Below are 25,062 nucleotides of genomic sequence, written 5' to 3'. Positions count from 1 at the left end.
ACAAATACAAATATTAGATTTTACTGGCCTCATATTGGTCACACTCAAAATGACAGTTTTTGAAACATAACTCCAAAAATACACATGCAAAATGTCTAATAATGCCTGAAGAAATTAATCTTCGAGAGTTTTCCTGAAAAAAAAAAACATTTTGTAAGTTTTGCAAAAACAAAATTTGATTTGTTACTCAATTTGACAGTAATGTACTTAGAATCCTGAGATAATGCGAAAAAAGCAATAAAAATCTAATCAAACATAACTCCTAATCCAAACATGCAAAATGTCTAAAAATGCCTGTGATATTGAATACATGTGAGTTTTACTAGTTACAGTTGTTTTTCAATGGTTTGCAAATACAAAAATGAGGTTTTACTCAATATGACTGTATACTGTAACACTCAATATGACAGTTATTTAAACATAACTCCTACACCACACATGAAAAATGGCTAATAATGCCTGAAATAATGCATCTTTGGGAGTTTTACTCGAAACATATGCTTTTTTAAATTTTGCAAATGCAAAAAGTAGTTTTTTACTCAATACGACTAGAATAGTCTTAGAATCCTGAGATAATGCGAAAAAAGCAATAAAAATGTATTCAAACATAACTTCTAAACAACAAATGCAAAATGGCTAATAATGCCTAGAGATATGTATTTTGGTTAGTTGTACTAGAAAAATGATCTTTTGTAAGGTTTGCAAAGACACAAGTTAGTTTTTTTTTTCCCAAAATAACAGTGTAACTGTCATACTAAATATGAAAGGTTTATAATCATAACTCCAAAACCAAATATGACATTTGTCTTAAAAAGCCTTTAATATTGAATTTATGTAAGTTTTAGCAGAATCAGGTATTTTGGAAAGAATCACAAATACAAATATAAGTTTTTACTAGCCTCATATTGGTCACACTCAAAATGACAGTTTTTGAAACATAACTCCAAAAATACACATGCAAAATATCTAATAATGCCTGAAGAAATGCATCTTCGAGAAATTTCCTGAAAAAAAAACATTTGGTAAGGTTTGCAAAAACAAAATTTGATTTGTTACTCAATTCTACAGTAATGTTCTTAGAATCCTGAGATAATGCGAAAAAAGCAATAAAAATGTATTCAAACATAATTCCTAATCCAAACGTGCAAAATGTCTAAAAATGCCTGTGGTATTGAATACATGTGAGTTTTACTAGATACAGTTGTTTTTCAATGGTTTGCAAATACAAAAATGAGGTTTTACTCAATATGACTGTATACTGTAACACTCAATATGACAGTTATTTAAACATAACTCCTACACCACACATGAAAAATGGCTAATAATGCCTGAAATGATGCATCTTTGGGAGTTTTACTTGAAACATATGCTTTTTTAAATCTTGCAAATGCAAAAACTAGTTTTTTACTCACTATGACTATAATAGTCTTACAATCCTGAGATAATGCGAAAAAAGCAATAAAAATGTATTCAAACATAACTTCTAAACAACACATGCAAAATGGCTAATAAGGCCTAGAAATATGTTTTTTTGTTAGTTGTACTAGAAAAATGATCTTTTGTAAGGTTTGCAAAGACACAAGTAAGTTTTTTTATTCAATATAACAGTGTAACTGTCATACTAAATATGAAAGGTTTATAATCATAATTCCAAAACCAAATATGACATTTGTCTTAAAAAGCCTTTAATATTGAATTTATGTAAGTTTTAGCAGATTCAGGTATTTTGGAAAGAATCACAAATACAAATATTAGATTTTACTGGCCTCATATTGGTCACACCCAAAATGACAGTTTTTGAAACATAACTCCAAAAATACACATGCAAAATGTTTAATAATGCCTGAAGAAATGCATCTTCGAGAGTTTTCCTGAAAAAAAAAACATTTGGTAAGGTTTGCAAAAACAAAATTTGATTTGTTACTCAATTTGACAGTAATGTACTTAGCATCCTGAGATAATGCGAAAAGAGCAATAAAAATGTATTCAGACATAATTCCTAATCCAAACGTGCAAAATGTCTAAAAATGCCTGTGATATTGAATACATGTGAGTTTTACTAGATACAGTTGTTTTTCAATGGTTTGCAAATACAAAAATGAGGTTTTACTCAATATGACTGTATACTGTAACACTCAATATGACAGTTATTTAAACATAACTCCTACACCACACATGAAAAATGGCTAATAATGCCTGAAATAATGCATCTTTGGGAGTTTTACTCGAAACATATGCTTTTTTAAATCTTGCAAATGCAAAAAGTAGTTTTTTACTCAATATGACTAGAATAGTCTTAGAATCCTGAGATAATGCGAAAAAAGCAATAAAAACGTATTCAAACATAACTTCTAAACAACAAATGCAAAATGGCTAATAATGTCTGGATATATGTATTTTGGTTAGTTGTACTAGAAAAAATGATCTTTTGTAAGGTTTGCAAAGACACAAGTTAGTTTTTTATCACAAAATAACAGTGTAACTGTCATACTAAATATGAAAGGTTTATAATCATAACTCCAAAACCAAATATGACATTTGTCTTAAAAAGCCTTTAATATTGAATTTATGTAAGTTTTAGCAGAATCAGGTATTTTGGAAAGAATCACAAATACAAATGTTGGATTTTACTGGCCTCATATTGGTCACACTCAAAATGACAGTTTTTGAAACATAACTCCAAAAATACACATGCAAAATGTCTAATAATGCCTGAAGAAATGCATCTTCGAGAGTTTTCCTGAAAAAAAAAAGCATTTGGTAAGGTTTGCAAAAACAAAATTTGATTTGTTACTCAATTTGACAGTAATGTTCTTAGAATCCTGAGATAATGCGAAAAAAGCAATAAAAATGTATTCAAACATAACTTCTAAACAACACATGCAAAATGGCTAATAATGCCAAGAGATATGTATTTTTGTTAGTTGTACTAGAAAAATCATCTTTTGTGAGGTTCACAAAGACACAATTTAGGTTTTGTATTCAATATAACAGTACTAAATATGAAAGGTTTATAATCATAACTCCAAAACCAAACATGAAATTTGTCTTAAAAACCCTGTAATATTGAATTGATGTGAGTTTTACCGGAATCAGGTATTTTGGAAAGGATCACAAACACAAAAATCAGGTTTTGTCAAAAATCAGGTTTGTCAAACTCAAAATGTCAGTTTTTGAAACATAACTCCAAAAATACACATGCAAAATGTCTAATAATGCCTGAAGAAATGCATCTTTGAGAGTTTTCCAGAAAAAAAACGTTTGGTAGGGTTGCAAAAACAAAAAGTATTTTTTTTACTCAATTTGACAGTAATGTGCTTAGAATCCTGAGAAAATTTGAAAACAGCAATAAAAACGTATTCCAACATAATTCCTAATCCAAACGTGCAAAATGTCTAAAAATGCCTGTGATATTGAATACATGTGAGTTTTACTAGATACAGTTGTTTTTCTATGGTTTGCAAATACAAAAATGAGGTTTTACTCAATATGACTGTATACTGTAACACTCAATATGACAGTTATTTAAACATAACTCCTACACCACACATGAAAAATGGCTAATAATGCCTGAAATAATGCATCTTTGGGAGTTTTATTCGAAACATATGCTTTTTTAAATCTTGCAAATGCAAAAAGTAGTTTTTTACTCAATATGACTATAATAGTCTTACAATCCTGAGATTATGCGAAAAAAGCAATAAAAATGTATTCAAGCATAACTTCTAAACAACACATGGAAAATGGCTACTAATGCCAAGATATATGTATTTTTGTTAGTTGTACTAGAAAAATCCTCTTTTGTGAGGTTCACAAAGACACAAGTTAGTTTTTTTATTCAATATAACAGTACTAAATATGAAAGGTTTATAATCATAACTCCAAAACCAAACATGAAATTTGTCTTGAAAAGCCTGTAATATTGAATTTATGTGAGTTTTACCGGAATCAGGTATTTTGGAAAGGATCACAAATACAAAAATCAGGTTTTGTCAAAAATCAGGTTTGTCAAACTCAAAATGTCAGTTTTTGAAACATAACTCCAAAAATACACATGCAAAATGTCTAATAATGCCTGAAGAAATGCATCTTTGAGAGTTTTCCAGAAAAAAAACTTTTGGTAGGGTTTGCAAAAACAAAAAGTATTTTTTTTACTCAATTTGACAGTAATGTACTTAGAATCCTGAGATAATTTGAAAACAGCAATAAAAACGTATTCCAACATAATTCCTAATCCAAACGTGCAAAATGTCTAAAAATGCCTGTGATATTGAATACATGTGAGTTTTACTAGATACAGTTGTTTTTCTATGGTTTGCAAATACAAAAATGAGGTTTTACTCAATATGACTGTATACTGTAACACTCAATATGACAGTTATTTAAACATAACTCCTACACCACACATGAAAAATGGCTAATAATGCCTGAAATAATGCATCTTTGGGAGTTTTATTCGAAACATATGCTTTTTTAAATCTTGCAAATGCAAAAAGTAGTTTTTTACTCAATATGACTATAATAGTCTTACAATCCTGAGATTATGCGAAAAAAGCAATAAAAATGTATTCAAGCATAACTTCTAAACAACACATGGAAAATGGCTACTAATGCCAAGATATATGTATTTTTGTTAGTTGTACTAGAAAAATCCTCTTTTGTGAGGTTCACAAAGACACAAGTAAGTTTTTTTATTCAATATAACGTACTAAATATGAAAGGTTTATAATCATAACTCCAAAACCAAACATGAAATTTGTCTTGAAAAGCCAGTAATATTGAATTTATGTGAGTTTTACCGGAATCAGGTATTTTGGAAAGGATCACAAATACAAAAATCAGGTTTTGTCAAAAATCAGGTTTGTCAAACTCAAAATGTCAGTTTTTGAAACATAACTCCAAAAATACACATGCAAAATGTCTAATAATGCCTGAAGAAATGCATCTTTGAGAGTTTTCCAGAAAAAAAACTTTTGGTAGGGTTTGCAAAAACAAAAAGTAATTTGTTTACTCAATTTCACAGTAATGTACCTAGACTACTGAGATGATGCGAAAAAAGCAATAAAAATGTATTCCAACATAATTCCTAATCCAAACGTGCAAAATGTCTAAAAATGCCTGTGATATTGAATACATGTGAGTTTTAAGATACAGCTGTTTTTCTATGGTTTGCAAATACAAAAATGAGGTTTTACTCAATATGAATGTATACTGTAACACTCAATATGACAATTATTTAAACATAACTCCTACACCACACATGAAAAATGGCTAATAATGCCTGAAATAATGCATCTTTGGGAGTTTTATTCGAAACATATGCTTTTTTAAATCTTGCAAATGCAAAAAGTAGTTTTTTACTCAATATGACTATAATAGTCTTACAATCCTGAGATAATGCGAAAAAAGCAATAAAAATGTATTCAAACATAACTTCTAAACAACACATGCAAAATGGCTAATAATGCCTAGAGATATGTATTGTTGTTAGTTTTAATAGAAAAATCCTCTTTTGTGAGGTTCACAAAGACACAAGTTAGTTTTTTTATTCAATATAACAGTACTAAATATGAAAGGTTTATAATCATAACTCCAAAACCAAACATGAAATGTGTCTTAAAAACCCTGTAATATTGAATTTATGTGAGTTTTACCGGAATCAGGTATTTTGGAAAGGATCACATATACAAAAATCAGGTTTTGTCAAAAATCAGGTTTTGTCAAAAATCAGGTTTGTCAAACTCAAAATGTCAGTTTTTGAAACATAACTCCAAAAATTAACATGCAAAATGTCTAATAATGCCTGAAGAAATGCATCTTTGAGAGTTTTCCAGAAAAAAAACATTTGGTAGGGTTTGCAAAAACAAAAAGTAATTGTTTTACTCTATTTCACAGTAATGTACCTAGACTCCTGAGATAATGCGAAAAAATCAATAAAAATGTATTCCAACATGATTCCTAATCTAAACGTGCAAAATGTCTAAAAATGCCTGTGATATTGAATACATGTGAGTTTTACTAGATACAGTTGTTTTTCAATGGTTTGCCAATACAAAAATGAGGTTTTACTCAATATGACTGTATACTGTAACACTCAATATGACAGTTATTTAAACATAACTCCTACACCACACATGAAAAATGGCTAATAATGCCTGAAATAATGCATCTTTGGGAGTTTTACTCGAAACATATGATTTTTTAAATCTTGCAAATGCAAAAAGTAGTTTTTTACTCAATATGACTACAATAGTCTTAGAATCCTTAGATAATGCGAAAAAAGCAATAAAAATGTATTCACACATAACTTCTAAACAACACATGCAAAATTGCTAATAATGCCTAGAGATATGTTTTTTTGTTAGTTGTACTAGAAAAATTATCTTTTGTAAGGTTTGCAAAGACACAAGTTAATTTTTTTATTCAATATAACAGTGTAACTGTCATACTAAATATGAAAGGTTTATAATCATAACTCCAAAACCAAATATGACATGTGTCTTAAAAAGCGTTTAATATTGAATTTATGTAAGTTTTAGCAGAATCAGGTATTTTGGAAAGAATCACAAATACGAATATTAGATTTTACTGGCCTCATATTGGTCACACTCAAAATGACAGTTTTTGAAACATAACTCCAAAAATACACATGCAAAATGTCTAATAATGCCTGAAGAAATGCATCTTCGAGAGTTTTCCTGAAAAAAAAAGACATTTGGTAAGGTTTGCAAAAACAAAATTTGATTTGTTACTCAATTTGACAGTAATGTACTTAGAATCCTGAGATAATGCGAAAAAATCAATAAAAATGTATTCAAACATAATTCCTAATCCAAACGTGCAAAATGTCTAAAAAGGCCTGTGATATTGAATACATGTGAGTTTTACTAGATACAGTTGTATTTCAATGGTTTGCAAATACAAAAATGAGGTTTTACTCAATATGACTGTATACTGTAACACTCAATATGACAGTTATTTAAACATAACTCCTACACCACACATGAAAAATGGCTAATAATGCCTGAAATAATGCATCTTTGGGAGTTTTATTCGAAACATATGCTTTTTTAAATCTTGCAAATGCAAAAAGTAGTTTTTTACTCAATATGACTATAATAGTCTTACAATCCTGAGATTATGCGAAAAAAGCAATAAAAATGTATTCAAGCATAACTTCTAAACAACACATGGAAATGGCTACTAATGCCAAGATATATGTATTTTTGTTAGTTGTACTAGAAAAATCATCTTTGTGAGGTTCACAAAGACACAAGTTAGTTTTTTTATTCAATATAACAGTACTAAATATGAAAGGTTTATAATCATAACTCCAAAACCAAACATGAAATTTGTCTTAAAAACCCTGTAATATTGAATTTATGTGAGTTTTACCGGAATCAGGTATTTTGTAAAGGATCACAAATACAAAAATCAGGTTTTGTCAAAAATCAGGTTTGTCAAACTCAAAATGTCAGTTTTTGAAACATAACTCCAAAAATACACATGCAAAATGTCTAATGCCTGAAGAAATGCATCTTTGAGAGTTTTCCAGAAAAAAAACTTTTGGTAGGGTTGCAAAAACAAAAAGTATTTTTTTTACTCAATTTGACAGTAATGTACTTAGAATCCTGAGATAATTTGAAAAAAGCAATAAAAACGTATTCCAACATAATTCCTAATCCAAACGTGCAAAATGTCTAAAAATGCCTGTGATATTGAATACATGTGAGTTTTACTAGATACAGTTGTTTTTCAATGGTTTGCCAATACAAAAATGAGTTTTTACTCAATATGACTGTATACTGTAACACTCAATATGACAGTTATTTAAACATAACTCCTACACCACACATGAAAAATGGCTAATAATGCCTGAAATAATGCATCTTTGGGAGTTTTATTCGAAACATATGCTTTTTTAAATCTTGCAAATGCAAAAAGTAGTTTTTTACTCAATATGACTATAATAGTCTTACAATCCTGAGATAATGCGAAAAAAGCAATAAAAATTTATTCAAACATAACTTCTAAACAAGACATGCAAAATGGCTAATAATGCCTAGAGATATGTATTTTTGTTAGTTTTAATAGAAAAATCCTCTTTTGTGAGGTTCACAAAGACACAAGTTAGTTTTTTTATTCAATATAACAGTACTAAATATGAAAGGTTTATAATCATAACTCCAAAACCAAACATGAAATGTGTCTTAAAAACCTTGTAATATTGAATTTATGTGAGTTTTACCGGAATCAGGTATTTTGGAAAGGATCACAAATACAAAAATCAGGTTTTGTCAAAAATCAGGTTTGTCAAACTCAAAATGTCAGTTTTTGAAACATAACTCCAAAAATACACATGCAAAATGTCTAATAATGCCTGAAGAAATGCATCTTTGAGAGTTTTCCAGAAAAAAAAAACATTTGGTAGGGTTTGCAAAAACAAAAAGTAATTTGTTTACTCAATTTCACAGTAATGTACCTAGACTCCTGAGATGATGCGAAAAAAGCAATAAAAATGTATTCCAACATAATTCCTAATCCAAACGTGCAAAATGTCTAAAAATGCCTGTGATATTGAATACATGTGAGTTTTAAGATACAGCTGTTTTTCTATGGTTTGCAAATACAAAAATGAGGTTTTACTCAATATGACTGTATACTGTAACACTCAATATGACAGTTATTTAAACATAACTCCTACACCACACATGAAAAATGGCTAATAATGCCTGAAATAATGCATCTTTGGGAGTTTTATTCGAAACATATGCTTTTTTAAATCTTGCAAATGCAAAAAGTAGTTTTTTACTCAATATGACTATAATAGTCTTACAATCCTGAGATAATGCGAAAAAAGCAATAAAAATGTATTCAAACATAACTTCTAAACAACACATGCAAAATGTCTAATAATGCCAAGAGATATGTTTTTTTGTTAGTTGTACTAGAAAAATGATCTTTTGTAAGGTTTGCAAAGACACAAGTTAGTTTTTTTATTCAATATAACAGTGTAACTGTCGTACAAAATATGAAAGGTTTATAATCATAACTCCAAAACCAAATATGACATTTGTCTTAAAAAGCCTTTAATATTGAATTTATGTGAGTTTTAGCAGAATCAGGTATTTTGGAAAGAATCACAAATACAAATATTAGATTTTACTGGCCTCATATTGCTCACACTCAAAATGACAGTTTTTGAAACATAACTCCAAAAATACATATGCAAAATGTCTAATAATGCCTGAAGAAATGCATCTTCGAGAGTTTTCCAGAAAAAAAAACATTTGGTAAGGTTTGCAAAAACAAAATTTTGATTTGTTACTCAATTTGACAGTAATGTACTTAGAATCCTGAGATAATGCGAAAAAAGCAATAAAAATGTATTCAAACATAATTCCTAATCCAAGCGTGCAAAATGTCTAAAAAAGCCTGTGATATTGAATACATGTGAATTTTACTACATACAGTTGTTTTTCAATGGTTTGCAAATACAAAAATGAGGTTTTACTCAATATGACTGTATACTGTAACACTCAATATGACAGTTATTTAAACATAACTCCTACACCACACATGAAAATGGCTAATAATGCCTGAAATAATGCATCTTTGGGAGTTTTACTCGAAACATATGCTTTTTTAAATTTTGCAAATGCAAAAAGTAGTTTTTTACTCAATACGACTGTAATAGTCTTAGAATCCTGAGATAATGCAAAAAAAGCAATAAAAATGTATTCACACATAACATCTAAACAACACATGCAAAATGGCTAATAATGCCTAGAGGTATGTTTTTTTGTTAGTTGTACTAGAAAAATTATCTTTTGTAAGGTTTGCAAAGACACAAGTTAATTTTTTTATTCAATATAACAGTGTAACTGTCATACTAAATATGAAAGGTTTATAATCATAACTCCAAAACCAAATATGACATTTGTCTTAAAAAGCCTTTAATATTGAATTTATGTAAGTTTTAGCAGAATCAGGTATTTTGGAAAGAATCACAAATACGAATATTAGATTTTACTGGCCTCATATTGGTCACACTCAAAATGACAGTTTTTGAAACATAACTCCAAAAATACACATGCAAAATGTCTAATAATGCCTGAAGAAATGCATCTTCGATAGTTTTCCTGAAAAAAAAATACATTTGGTAAGGTTTGCAAAAACAAAATTTGATTTGTTACTCAATTTGACAGTAATGTACTAAGAATCCTGAGATAATGCGAAAAAAGCAATAAAAATGTATTCAAACATAATTCCTAATCCAAACGTGCAAAATGTCTAAAAATGCCTGTGATATTGAATACATGTGAGTTTTACTAGATACAGTTGTTTTTCAATGGTTTGCAAATACGAAAATTAGGTTTTACTCAATATGACTGTATACTGTAACACTCAATATGACAGTTATTTAAACATAACTCCTACACCACACATGAAAAATGGCTAATAATGCCTGAAATAATGCATCTTTGGGAGTTTTACTCGAAACATATGCTTTTTTAAATCTTGCAAATGCAAAAAGTAGTTTTTTACTCAATATGACTATAATAGTCTTAGAATCCTGAGATAATGCGAAAAAAGCAATACAAATGTATTCAAACATAACTTCTAAACAACACATGCAAAATGGCTAATAATGCCTAGAGATATGTTTTTTGTTAGTTGTACTAGAAAAATTATCTTTTGTAAGGTTTGCAAAGACACAAGTTAGTTTTGTATTCAATATAACAGTGTAACTGTCATACTAAATATGAAAGGTTTATAATCATAACTCCAAAACCAAATATGACATTTGTCTTAAAAAGCCTTTAATATTGAATTTATGTAAGTTTTAGCAGAATCAGGTATTTTGGAAAGAATCACAAATACAAATATTAGATTTTACTGGCCTCATATTGGTCACACTCAAAATTACAGTTTTTTAAAACATAACTCCAAAAATACACATGCAAAATGTCTAATAATGCCTGAAGAAATGCATCTTCGAGAGTTTTCCAGAAAAAAAACATTTGGTAAGGTTTGCAAAAACAAATTTTGATTTGTTACTCAATTTGACAGTAATGTACTTAGAATCCTGAGATAATGCGAAAAAAGCAATAAAAATGTATTCAAACATAATTCCTAATCCAAGCGTGCAAAATGTCTAAAAAAGCCTGTGATATTGAATACATGTGAATTTTACTACATACAGTTGTTTTTCAATGGTTTGCAAATACAAAAATGAGGTTTTACTCAATATGACTGTATACTGTAACACTCAATATGACAGTTATTTAAACATAACTCCTACACCACACATGAAAATGGCTAATAATGCCTGAAATAATGCATCTTTGGGAGTTTTACTCGAAACATATGCTTTTTTAAATTTTGCAAATGCAAAAAGTAGTTTTTTACTCAATACGACTGTAATAGTCTTAGAATCCTGAGATAATGCAAAAAAAGCAATAAAAATGTATTCACACATAACATCTAAACAACACATGCAAAATGGCTAATAATGCCTAGAGGTATGTTTTTTTGTTAGTTGTACTAGAAAAATTATCTTTTGTAAGGTTTGCAAAGACACAAGTTAATTTTTTTATTCAATATAACAGTGTAACTGTCATACTAAATATGAAAGGTTTATAATCATAACTCCAAAACCAAATATGACATTTGTCTTAAAAAGCCTTTAATATTGAATTTATGTAAGTTTTAGCAGAATCAGGTATTTTGGAAAGAATCACAAATACGAATATTAGATTTTACTGGCCTCATATTGGTCACACTCAAAATGACAGTTTTTGAAACATAACTCCAAAAATACACATGCAAAATGTCTAATAATGCCTGAAGAAATGCATCTTCGATAGTTTTCCTGAAAAAAAAATACATTTGGTAAGGTTTGCAAAAACAAAATTTGATTTGTTACTCAATTTGACAGTAATGTACTAAGAATCCTGAGATAATGCGAAAAAAGCAATAAAAATGTATTCAAACATAATTCCTAATCCAAACGTGCAAAATGTCTAAAAATGCCTGTGATATTGAATACATGTGAGTTTTACTAGATACAGTTGTTTTTCAATGGTTTGCAAATACGAAAATTAGGTTTTACTCAATATGACTGTATACTGTAACACTCAATATGACAGTTATTTAAACATAACTCCTACACCACACATGAAAAATGGCTAATAATGCCTGAAATAATGCATCTTTGGGAGTTTTACTCGAAACATATGCTTTTTTAAATCTTGCAAATGCAAAAAGTAGTTTTTTACTCAATATGACTATAATAGTCTTAGAATCCTGAGATAATGCGAAAAAAGCAATACAAATGTATTCAAACATAACTTCTAAACAACACATGCAAAATGGCTAATAATGCCTAGAGATATGTTTTTTGTTAGTTGTACTAGAAAAATGATCTTTTGTAAGGTTTGCAAAGACACAAGTTAGTTTTGTATTCAATATAACAGTGTAACTGTCATACTAAATATGAAAGGTTTATAATCATAACTCCAAAACCAAATATGACATTTGTCTTAAAAAGCCTTTAATATTGAATTTATGTAAGTTTTAGCAGAATCAGGTATTTTGGAAAGAATCACAAATACAAATATTAGATTTTACTGGCCTCATATTGGTCACACTCAAAATTACAGTTTTTTAAAACATAACTCCAAAAATACACATGCAAAATGTCTAATAATGCCTGAAGAAATGCATCTTCGAGAGTTTTCCAGAAAAAAAACATTTGGTAAGGTTTGCAAAAACAAATTTTGATTTGTTACTCAATTTGACAGTAATGTACTTAGAATCCTGAGATAATGCGAAAAAAGCAATAAAAATGTATTCAAACATAATTCCTAATCCAAACGTGCAAAATGTCTAAAAATGCCTGTGATATTGAATACATGTGAGTTTTACTAGATACAGTTGTTTTTCAATGGTTTGCAAATACAAAAATGAGGTTTTACTCAATATGACTGTATACTGTAACACTCAATATGACAGTTATTTAAACATAACTCCTACACCATACATGAAAAATGGCTAATAATGCCTGAAATAATGCATCTTTGGGAGTTTTACTCGAAACATATGCTTTTTTAAATCTTGCAAATGCAAAAAGTAGTTTTTTACTCAATACGACTATAATAATCTTAGAATCCTGAGATAATGCGAAAACAGCAATAAAAATTTATTTACACATAACTTCTAAACAACACATGCAAAATGGCTAATAATGCCTAGAGATATGTTTTTTTGTTAGTTGTACTAGAAAAATGATCTTTTGTAAGGTTTGCAAAGACACAAGTTAATTTTTTTATTCCACATAACAGTGTAACTGTCGTACTAAAAATGAAAGGTTTATAATCATAACTCCAAAACCAAATATGACATTTGTCTTAAAAAGCCTTTAATATTGAATTTATGTAAGTTTTAGCAGAATCAGGTATTTTGGAAGGAATCACAAATACGAATATTAGATTTTACTGGCCTCATATTGGTCACACTCAAAATGACAGTTTTTGAAACATAACTCCAAAAATACACATGCAAAATGTCCAATAATGCCTGAAGAAATGCATCTTCGAGAGTTTTCCTGAAAAAAAAGACATTTGGTAAGGTTTGCAAAAACAAAATTTGATTTGTTACTCAATTTGACAGTAATGTACTTAGAATCCTGAGATAATACGAAAAAAGCAATAAAAATGTACTCAAACATAATTCCTAATCCAAACGTGCAAAATGTCTAAAAATGCCTGTGATATTGAATACATGTGAGTTTTACTAGATACAGTTGTTTTTCAATGGTTTGCAAATACAAAAATGAGGTTTTACTCAATATGACTGTATACTGTAACACTCAATATGACAGTTATTTAAACATAACTCCCACACCACACATGAAAAATGGCTAATAATGCCTGAAATAATGCATCTTTGGGAGTTTTACTCGAAACATATGCTTTTTTAAATCTTGCAAATGCAAAAAGTACTATTTTACTCAATATGACTATAATAGTCTTAGAATCCTGAGATAATGCAAAAAAAGCAATAAAAATTTATTCAAATATAATTCCTAATCCAAACGTGCAAAATGTCTAAAAATGCCTGTGATATTGAATACATGTGAGTTTTACTAGATACAGTTGTTTTTCAATGGTTTGCAAATACAAAAATGAGGTTTAACTCAATATGACTGTATACTGTAACACTCAATATGACAGTTATTTAAACATAACTCCTACACCACACATGAAAAATGGCTAATAATGCCTGAAATAATGCATCTTTGGGAGTTTTACTCGAAACATATGCTTTTTTAAATATTGCAAATGCAAAAAGTAGTTTTTTACTCAATATGACTATAATAGTCTTAGAATCCAGAGATAATGCGAAAAAAGCAATAAAAATGTATTCAAACATAACTTCTAAACAACACATGCAAAATGGCTAATAATGCCTACAGATATGTTTTTTTGTTAGTTGTACTAGAAAAATGATCTTTTGTAAGGTCTGCAAAGACACAAGTTAGTTTTTTTATTCAATATAACAGTGTAACTGTCATACTAAATATGAAAGGTTTATAATCATAACTCCAAAACCAAATATGACATTTGTCTTAAAAAGCCTTTAATATTGAATTTATGTAAGTTTTAGCAGAATCAGGTATTTTGGAAAGAATCACAAATACAAATATTAGATTTTACTGGCCTCATATTGGTCACACTCAAAATTACAGTTTTTTAAAACATAACTCCAAAAATACACATGCAAAATGTCTAATAATGCCTGAAGAAATGCATCTTCGAGAGTTTTCCAGAAAAAAAACATTTGGTAAGGTTTGCAAAAACAAATTTTGATTTGTTACTCAATTTGACAGTAATGTACTTAGAATCCTGAGATAATGCGAAAAAAGCAATAAAAATGTATTCAAACATAATTCCTAATCCAAACGTGCAAAATGTCTAAAAATGCCTGTGATATTGAATACATGTGAGTTTTACTAGATACAGTTGTTTTTCAATGGTTTGCAAATACAAAAATGAGGTTTTACTAAATATGACTGTATACTGTAACACTCAGTATGACAGTTATTTAAACATAACTCCTACACCACACATGAAAAATGGCTAATAATGCCTGAAATAATGCATCTTTGGGAGTTTTACTCGAAAAATATGCTTTTTTAAATCTTGCAAATGCAAAAAGTAGTTTTTTACTCAATATGACTATAATAGTCTTAGAATCCTGAGATAATGCGAAAAAAGCAATAAAAATGTATTCAAACATAATTCCTAATCCAAACGTGCAAAATGTCTAAAAATGCCTGTGATATTGAATACATGTGAGTTTTACTAGATACAGGTGTTTTTCAATGGTTTGCAAATACAAAAATTAGGTTTTACTCATTATGACTGTATACTGTAACACTCAATATGACAGTTATTTAAACATTACTCCTACACCACACATGAAAAATGGCTAATAATGCCTGAAATAATGCATCTTTGGGAGTTTTACTCGAAACATAGGCTTTTTTAAATCTTGCAAATGCAAAAAGTAGTTTTTTACTCAATATAACTATAATAGTCTTAGAATCCTGAGATAATGCGAAAAAAGCAATAAAAATGTATTCAAACATAACTTCTAAACAACACATGCAAAATGGCTAATAATGCCTAGAGATATGTTTTTTGTTAGTTGTACTAGAAAAATGATCTTTTGTAAGGTTTGCAAAGACACAAGTTAGTTTTTTTATTCAATATAACTGTGTAACTGTCATACTAAATATGAAAGGTTTATAATCATAACTCCAAAACCAAATATGAAATTTGTCTTAAAAAGCCATTAATATTGAATGTATGTAAGTTTTAGCAGAATCAGGTATTTTGGAAAGAATCACAAATACAAATATTAGATTTTACTGGCCTCATTATGGTCACACTCAAAATGACAGTTTTTGAAACATAACTCCAAAAATACACATGCAAAATGTCTAATAATGCCTGAAGAAATGCATCTTCGAGAGTTTTCCTGAAAAAAAAAAGCATTTGGTAAGGTTTGCAAAAACAAAATTTGATTTGTTACTCAATTTGACAGTAATGTTCTTAGAATCCTGAGATAATGCGAAAAAAGCAATAAAAATGTATTCAAACATAACTTCTAAACAACACATGCAAAATGGCTAATAATGCCAAGAGATATGTATTTTTGTTAGTTGTACTAGAAAAATCATCTTTTGTGAGGTTCACAAAGACACAATTTAGGTTTTGTATTCAATATAACAGTACTAAATATGAAAGGTTTATAATCATAACTCCAAAACCAAACATGAAATTTGTCTTAAAAACCCTGTAATATTGAATTGATGTGAGTTTTACCGGAATCAGGTATTTTGGAAAGGATCACAAACACAAAAATCAGGTTTTGTCAAAAATCAGGTTTGTCAAACTCAAAATGTCAGTTTTTGAAACATAACTCCAAAAATACACATGCAAAATGTCTAATAATGCCTGAAGAAATGCATCTTTGAGAGTTTTCCAGAAAAAAAACGTTTGGTAGGGTTGCAAAAACAAAAAGTATTTTTTTTACTCAATTTGACAGTAATGTGCTTAGAATCCTGAGAAAATTTGAAAACAGCAATAAAAACGTATTCCAACATAATTCCTAATCCAAACGTGCAAAATGTCTAAAAATGCCTGTGATATTGAATACATGTGAGTTTTACTAGATACAGTTGTTTTTCTATGGTTTGCAAATACAAAAATGAGGTTTTACTCAATATGACTGTATACTGTAACACTCAATATGACAGTTATTTAAACATAACTCCTACACCACACATGAAAAATGGCTAATAATGCCTGAAATAATGCATCTTTGGGAGTTTTATTCGAAACATATGCTTTTTTAAATCTTGCAAATGCAAAAAGTAGTTTTTTACTCAATATGACTATAATAGTCTTACAATCCTGAGATTATGCGAAAAAAGCAATAAAAATGTATTCAAGCATAACTTCTAAACAACACATGGAAAATGGCTACTAATGCCAAGATATATGTATTTTTGTTAGTTGTACTAGAAAAATCCTCTTTTGTGAGGTTCACAAAGACACAAGTTAGTTTTTTTATTCAATATAACAGTACTAAATATGAAAGGTTTATAATCATAACTCCAAAACCAAACATGAAATTTGTCTTGAAAAGCCTGTAATATTGAATTTATGTGAGTTTTACCGGAATCAGGTATTTTGGAAAGGATCACAAATACAAAAATCAGGTTTTGTCAAAAATCAGGTTTGTCAAACTCAAAATGTCAGTTTTTGAAACATAACTCCAAAAATACACATGCAAAATGTCTAATAATGCCTGAAGAAATGCATCTTTGAGAGTTTTCCAGAAAAAAAACTTTTGGTAGGGTTTGCAAAAACAAAAAGTATTTTTTTTACTCAATTTGACAGTAATGTACTTAGAATCCTGAGATAATTTGAAAACAGCAATAAAAACGTATTCCAACATAATTCCTAATCCAAACGTGCAAAATGTCTAAACATGCCTGTGATATTGAATACATGTGAGTTTTACTAGATACAGTTGTTTTTCTATGGTTTGCAAATACAAAAATGAGGTTTTACTCAATATGACTGTATACTGTAACACTCAATATGACAGTTATTTAAACATAACTCCTACACCACACATGAAAAATGGCTAATAATGCCTGAAATAATGCATCTTTGGGAGTTTTATTCGAAACATATGCTTTTTTAAATCTTGCAAATGCAAAAAGTAGTTTTTTACTCAATATGACTATAATAGTCTTACAATCCTGAGATTATGCGAAAAAAGCAATAAAAATGTATTCAAGCATAACTTCTAAACAACACATGGAAAATGGCTACTAATGCCAAGATATATGTATTTTTGTTAGTTGTACTAGAAAAATCCTCTTTTGTGAGGTTCACAAAGACACAAGTAAGTTTTTTTATTCAATATAACAGTACTAAATATGAAAGGTTTATAATCATAACTCCAAAACTAAACATGAAATTTGTCTTGAAAAGCCAGTAATATTGAATTTATGTGAGTTTTACCGGAATCAGGTATTTTGGAAAGGATCACAAATACAAAAATCAGGTTTTGTCAAAAATCAGGTTTGTCAAAGTCAAAATGTCAGTTTTTGAAACATAACTCCAAAAATACACATGCAAAATGTCTAATAATGCCTGAAGAAATGCATCTTTGAGAGTTTTCCAGAAAAAAAACTTTTGGTAGGGTTTGCAAAAACAAAAAGTAATTTGTTTACTCAATTTCACAGTAATGTACCTAGACTACTGAGATGATGCGAAAAAAGCAATAAAAATGTATTCCAACATAATTCCTAATCCAAACGTGCAAAATGTCTAAAAATGCCTGTGATATTGAATACATGTGAGTTTTAAGATACAGCTGTTTTTCTATGGTTTGCAAATACAAAAATGAGGTTTTACTCAATATGAATGTATACTGTAACACTCAATATGACAATTATTTAAACATAACTCCTACACCACACATGAAAAATGGCTAATAATGCCTGAAATAATGCATCTTTGGGAGTTTTATTCGAAACATATGCTTTTTTAAATCTTGCAAATGCAAAAAGTAGTTTTTTACTCAATATGACTATAATAGTCTTACAATCCTGAGATAATGCGAAAAAAGCAATAAAAATTTATTCAAACATAACTTCTAAACAAGACATGCAAAATGGCTAATAATGCCTAGAGATATGTATTTTTGTTAGTTTTAATAGAAAAATCCTCTTTTGTGAGGTTCACAAAGACACAAGTTAGTTTTTTTATTCAATATAACAGTACTAAATATGAAAGGTTTATAATCATAACTCCAAAACCAAACATGAAATGTGTCTTAAAAACCTTGTAATATTGAATTTATGTGAGTTTTACCGGAATCAGGTATTTTGGAAAGGATCACAAATACAAAAATCAGGTTTTGTCAAAAATCAGGTTTGTCAAACTCAAAATGTCAGTTTTTGAAACATAACTCCAAAAATACACATGCAAAATGTCTAATAATGCCTGAAGAAATGCATCTTTGAGAGTTTTCCAGAAAAAAAAAACATTTGGTAGGGTTTGCAAAAACAAAAAGTAATTTGTTTACTCAATTTCACAGTAATGTACCTAGACTCCTGAGATGATGCGAAAAAAGCAATAAAAATGTATTCCAACATAATTCCTAATCCAAACGTGCAAAATGTCTAAAAATGCCTGTGATATTGAATACATGTGAGTTTTAAGATACAGCTGTTTTTCTATGGTTTGCAAATACAAAAATGAGGTTTTACTCAATATGACTGTATACTGTAACACTCAATATGACAGTTATTTAAACATAACTCCTACACCACACATGAAAAATGGCTAATAATGCCTGAAATAATGCATCTTTGGGAGTTTTATTCGAAACATATGCTTTTTTAAATCTTGCAAATGCAAAAAGTAGTTTTTTACTCAATATGACTATAATAGTCTTACAATCCTGAGATAATGCGAAAAAAGCAATAAAAATGTATTCAAACATAACTTCTAAACAACACATGCAAAATGTCTAATAATGCCAAGAGATATGTTTTTTTGTTAGTTGTACTAGAAAAATGATCTTTTGTAAGGTTTGCAAAGACACAAGTTAGTTTTTTTATTCAATATAACAGTGTAACTGTCGTACAAAATATGAAAGGTTTATAATCAGAACTCCAAAACCAAATATGAAATTTGTCTTAAAAAGCCTTTAATATTGAATTTATGTGAGTTTTAGCAGAATCAGGTATTTTGGAAAGAATCACAAATACAAATATTAGATTTTACTGGCCTCATATTGCTCACACTCAAAATGACAGTTTTTGAAACATAACTCCAAAAATACATATGCAAAATGTCTAATAATGCCTGAAGAAATGCATCTTCGAGAGTTTTCCAGAAAAAAAAACATTTGGTAAGGTTTGCAAAAACAAAATTTTGATTTGTTACTCAATTTGACAGTAATGTACTTAGAATCCTGAGATAATGCGAAAAAAGCAATAAAAATGTATTCAAACATAATTCCTAATCCAAGCGTGCAAAATGTCTAAAAAAGCCTGTGATATTGAATACATGTGAATTTTACTACATACAGTTGTTTTTCAATGGTTTGCAAATACAAAAATGAGGTTTTACTCAATATGACTGTATACTGTAACACTCAATATGACAGTTATTTAAACATAACTCCTACACCACACATGAAAATGGCTAATAATGCCTGAAATAATGCATCTTTGGGAGTTTTACTCGAAACATATGCTTTTTTAAATTTTGCAAATGCAAAAAGTAGTTTTTTACTCAATACGACTGTAATAGTCTTAGAATCCTGAGATAATGCAAAAAAAGCAATAAAAATGTATTCACACATAACATCTAAACAACACATGCAAAATGGCTAATAATGCCTAGAGGTATGTTTTTTTGTTAGTTGTACTAGAAAAATTATCTTTTGTAAGGTTTGCAAAGACACAAGTTAATTTTTTTATTCAATATAACAGTGTAACTGTCATACTAAATATGAAAGGTTTATAATCATAACTCCAAAACCAAATATGACATTTGTCTTAAAAAGCCTTTAATATTGAATTTATGTAAGTTTTAGCAGAATCAGGTATTTTGGAAAGAATCACAAATACGAATATTAGATTTTACTGGCCTCATATTGGTCACACTCAAAATGACAGTTTTTGAAACATAACTCCAACAATACACATGCAAAATGTCTAATAATGCCTGAAGAAATGCATCTTCGATAGTTTTCCTGAAAAAAAAATACATTTGGTAAGGTTTGCAAAAACAAAATTTGATTTGTTACTCAATTTGACAGTAATGTACTAAGAATCCTGAGATAATGCGAAAAAAGCAATAAAAATGTATTCAAACATAATTCCTAATCCAAACGTGCAAAATGTCTAAAAATGCCTGTGATATTGAATACATGTGAGTTTTACTAGATACAGTTGTTTTTCAATGGTTTGCAAATACGAAAATTAGGTTTTACTCAATATGACTGTATACTGTAACACTCAATATGACAGTTATTTAAACATAACTCCTACACCACACATGAAAAATGGCTAATAATGCCTGAAATAATGCATCTTTGGGAGTTTTACTCGAAACATATGCTTTTTTAAATCTTGCAAATGCAAAAAGTAGTTTTTTACTCAATATGACTATAATAGTCTTAGAATCCTGAGATAATGCGAAAAAAGCAATACAAATGTATTCAAACATAACTTCTAAATAACACATGCAAAATGGCTAATAATGCCTAGAGATATGTTTTTTGTTAGTTGTACTAGAAAAATGATCTTTTGTAAGGTTTGCAAAGACACAAGTTAGTTTTGTATTCAATATAACAGTGTAACTGTCATACTAAATATGAAAGGTTTATAATCATAACTCCAAAACCAAATATGACATTTGTCTTAAAAAGCCTTTAATATTGAATTTATGTAAGTTTTAGCAGAATCAGGTATTTTGGAAAGAATCACAAATACAAATATTAGATTTTACTGGCCTCATATTGGTCACACTCAAAATTACAGTTTTTTAAAACATAACTCCAAAAATACACATGCAAAATGTCTAATAATGCCTGAAGAAATGCATCTTCGAGAGTTTTCCAGAAAAAAAACATTTGGTAAGGTTTGCAAAAACAAATTTTGATTTGTTACTCAATTTGACAGTAATGTACTTAGAATCCTGAGATAATGCGAAAAAAGCAATAAAAATGTATTCAAACATAATTCCTAATCCAAACGTGCAAAATGTCTAAAAATGCCTGTGATATTGAATACATGTGAGTTTTACTAGATACAGTTGTTTTTCAATGGTTTGCAAATACAAAAATGAGGTTTTACTCAATATGACTGTATACTGTAACACTCAATATGACAGTTATTTAAACATAACTCCTACACCATACATGAAAAATGGCTAATAATGCCTAAAATAATGCATCTTTGGGAGTTTTACTCGAAACATATGCTTTTTTAAATCTTGCAAATGCAAAAAGTAGTTTTTTACTCAATACGACTATAATAATCTTAGAATCCTGAGATAATGCGAAAACAGCAATAAAAATGTATTTACACATAACTTCTAAACAACACATGCAAAATGGCTAATAATGCCTAGAGATATGTTTTTTTGTTAGTTGTACTAGAAAAATGATCTTTTGTAAGGTTTGCAAAGACACAAGTTAATTTTTTTATTCCACATAACAGTGTAACTGTCGTACTAAAAATGACTCCTACACCACACATGAAAAATGGCTAATAATGCCTGAAATAATGCATCTTTGGGAGTTTTATTCGAAACATATGCTTTTTTAAATCTTGCAAATGCAAAAAGTAGTTTTTTACTCAATATGACTGGAATAGTCTTACAATCCTGAGATAATGTCAATAAAAGCAATAAAAATGTATTCAAGCATAACTTCTAAACAACACATGGAAAATGGCTACTAATGCCAAGATATATGTATGTTTGTTAGTTGTACTAGAAAAATCATCTTTTGTGAGGTTCACAAAGACACAAGTTAGTTTATTTATTCAATATAACAGTACTAAATATGAAAGGTTTATAATCATAACTCCAAAACCAAACATGAAATTTGTCTTGAAAAGCCTGTAATATTGAATTTATGTGAGTTTTACCGGAATCAGGTATTTTGGAAAGGATCACAAATACAAAAATCAGGTTTTGTCAAAAATCAGGTTTGTCAAACTCAAAATGTCAGTTTTTGAAACATAACTCCAAAAATACACATGCAAAATGTCTAATAATGCCTGAAGAAATGCATCTTTGAGAGTTTTCCAGAAAAAAAACTTTTGGTAGTGTTGCAAAAACAAAAAGTATTTTTTTTACTCAATTTGACAGTAATGTACTTAGAATCCTGAGATAATGCGAAAAAAGCAATACAAACGTATTCCAACATAAATCCTAATCCAAACGTGCAAAATGTCTAAAAATGCCTGTGATTTTGAATATATGTGAGTTTTACTAGATACAGCTGTTTTTCTATGGTTTGCAAATACAAAAATGAGGTTTTACTCAATATGACTGTATACTGTAACACTCAATATGACAGTTATTTAAACATAACTCCTACACCACACATGAAAAATGGCTAATAATGCCTGAAATAATGCATCTTTGGGAGTTTTATTCGAAACATATGCTTTTTTAAATCTTGCAAATGCAAAAAGTAGTTTTTTACTCAATATGACTAGAATAGTCTTACGATTGTAAGACTATTCTAGTCATATTGAAAAGCCTGTAATATTGAATTTATGTGAGTTTTACCGGAATCAGGTATTTTGGAAAGGATCACAAATACAAAAATCATTTTTTGTCAAAAATCAGGTTTTTTAAACTCAAAATGTCAGTTTTTGAAACATAACTCCAAAAATACACATGCAAAATGTCTAATAATGCCTGAAGAAATGCATCTTTGAGAGTTTTCCAGAAAAAAAAATTTTGGTAGGTTTGCAAAAACAAAAAGTATTTTTTTTACTCAATTTGACAGTAATGTACTTAGAATCCTGAGATAATGCGGAAAAAAGCAATAAAAACGTATTCCAACATAATTCCTAATCCAAACGTGCAAAATGTCTAAAAATGCCTGTGATATTGAATACATGTGAGTTTTACTAGATACAGCTGTTTTTCTATGGTTTGCAAATACAATAATGAGGTTTTACTCAATATGACTGTATACTGTAACACTCAATATGACAGTTATTTAAACATAACTCCTACACCACACATGAAAAATGGCTAATAATGCCTGAAATAATGCATATTTGGGAGTTTTATTCGAAACAAATGCTTTTTTAAATCTTGCAAATGCAAAAAGTAGTTTTTTACTCAATAAGACTATAATTGTCTTACAATCCTGAGATAATGCGAAAAAAGCAATAAAAATGCATTCAAGCATAACTTCTAAACAACACATGGAAAATGGCTACTAATGCCAAGATATATGTATATTTGTTAGTTGTACTAGAAAAATCATCTTTTGTGAGGTTCACAAAGACACAAGTTAGTTTTTTTTATTCAATACAACAGTACTAAATATGAAAGGTTTATAATCATAACTCCAAAACCAAACATGAAATTTGTCTTGAAAAGCCTGTAATATTGAATTTATGTGAGTTTGACCGGAATCAGGTATTTTGGAAAGGATCACAAATACAAACATCAGGTTTTGTCAAAAATCAGGTTTGTCAAACTCAAAATGTCAGTTTTTGAAACATAACTCCAAAAATACACATGCAAAATGTCTAAAAATGCCTGTGATATTGAATACATGTGAGTTTTACTAGATACAGTTGTTTTTCTATGGTTTGCAAATACAAAACTGAGGTTTAACTCAATATGACTGTATACTGTAAAACTCAATATGACAGTTATTTAAACATAACTCCTACACCACACATGAAAAATGGCTAATAATCCCTGAAATAATGCATCCTTGGGAGTTTTATTCGAAACATATGCTTTTTTAAATCTTGCAAATGCAAAATGTAGTTTTTTACTCAATATGACTGGAATAGTCTTACAATCCTGAGATAATTTGAAAAAAGCAATACAAATGTATTCAAGCATAACTTCTAAACAACACATGGAAAATGGCTACTAATGCCAAGATATATGTATTTTTGTTAGTTGTACTAGAAAAATCATCTTTTGTGAGGTTCACAAAGACACAAGTTAGTTTATTTATTCAATATAACAGTACTAAATATGAAAGGTTTATAATCATAACTCCAAAACCAAACATGAAATTTGTCTTGAAAAGCCTGTAATATTGAATTTATGTGAGTTTTACCGGAATCAGGTATTTTGGAAAGGATCACAAATACAAAAATCAGGTTTTGTCAAAAATCAGGTTTGTCAAACTCAAAATGTCAGTTTTTGAAACATAACTCCAAAAATACACATGCAAAATGTCTAA

The sequence above is a fragment of the Nerophis ophidion genome, linkage group LG25 (assembly GCF_033978795.1).
Source record: "Nerophis ophidion isolate RoL-2023_Sa linkage group LG25, RoL_Noph_v1.0, whole genome shotgun sequence".
In the NCBI taxonomy this organism is placed as follows: Eukaryota; Metazoa; Chordata; class Actinopteri; order Syngnathiformes; family Syngnathidae; genus Nerophis; species Nerophis ophidion.
The sequence above is the reverse complement of the archived record's forward strand: the minus strand, read 5'-3'. Positions refer to the sequence as shown.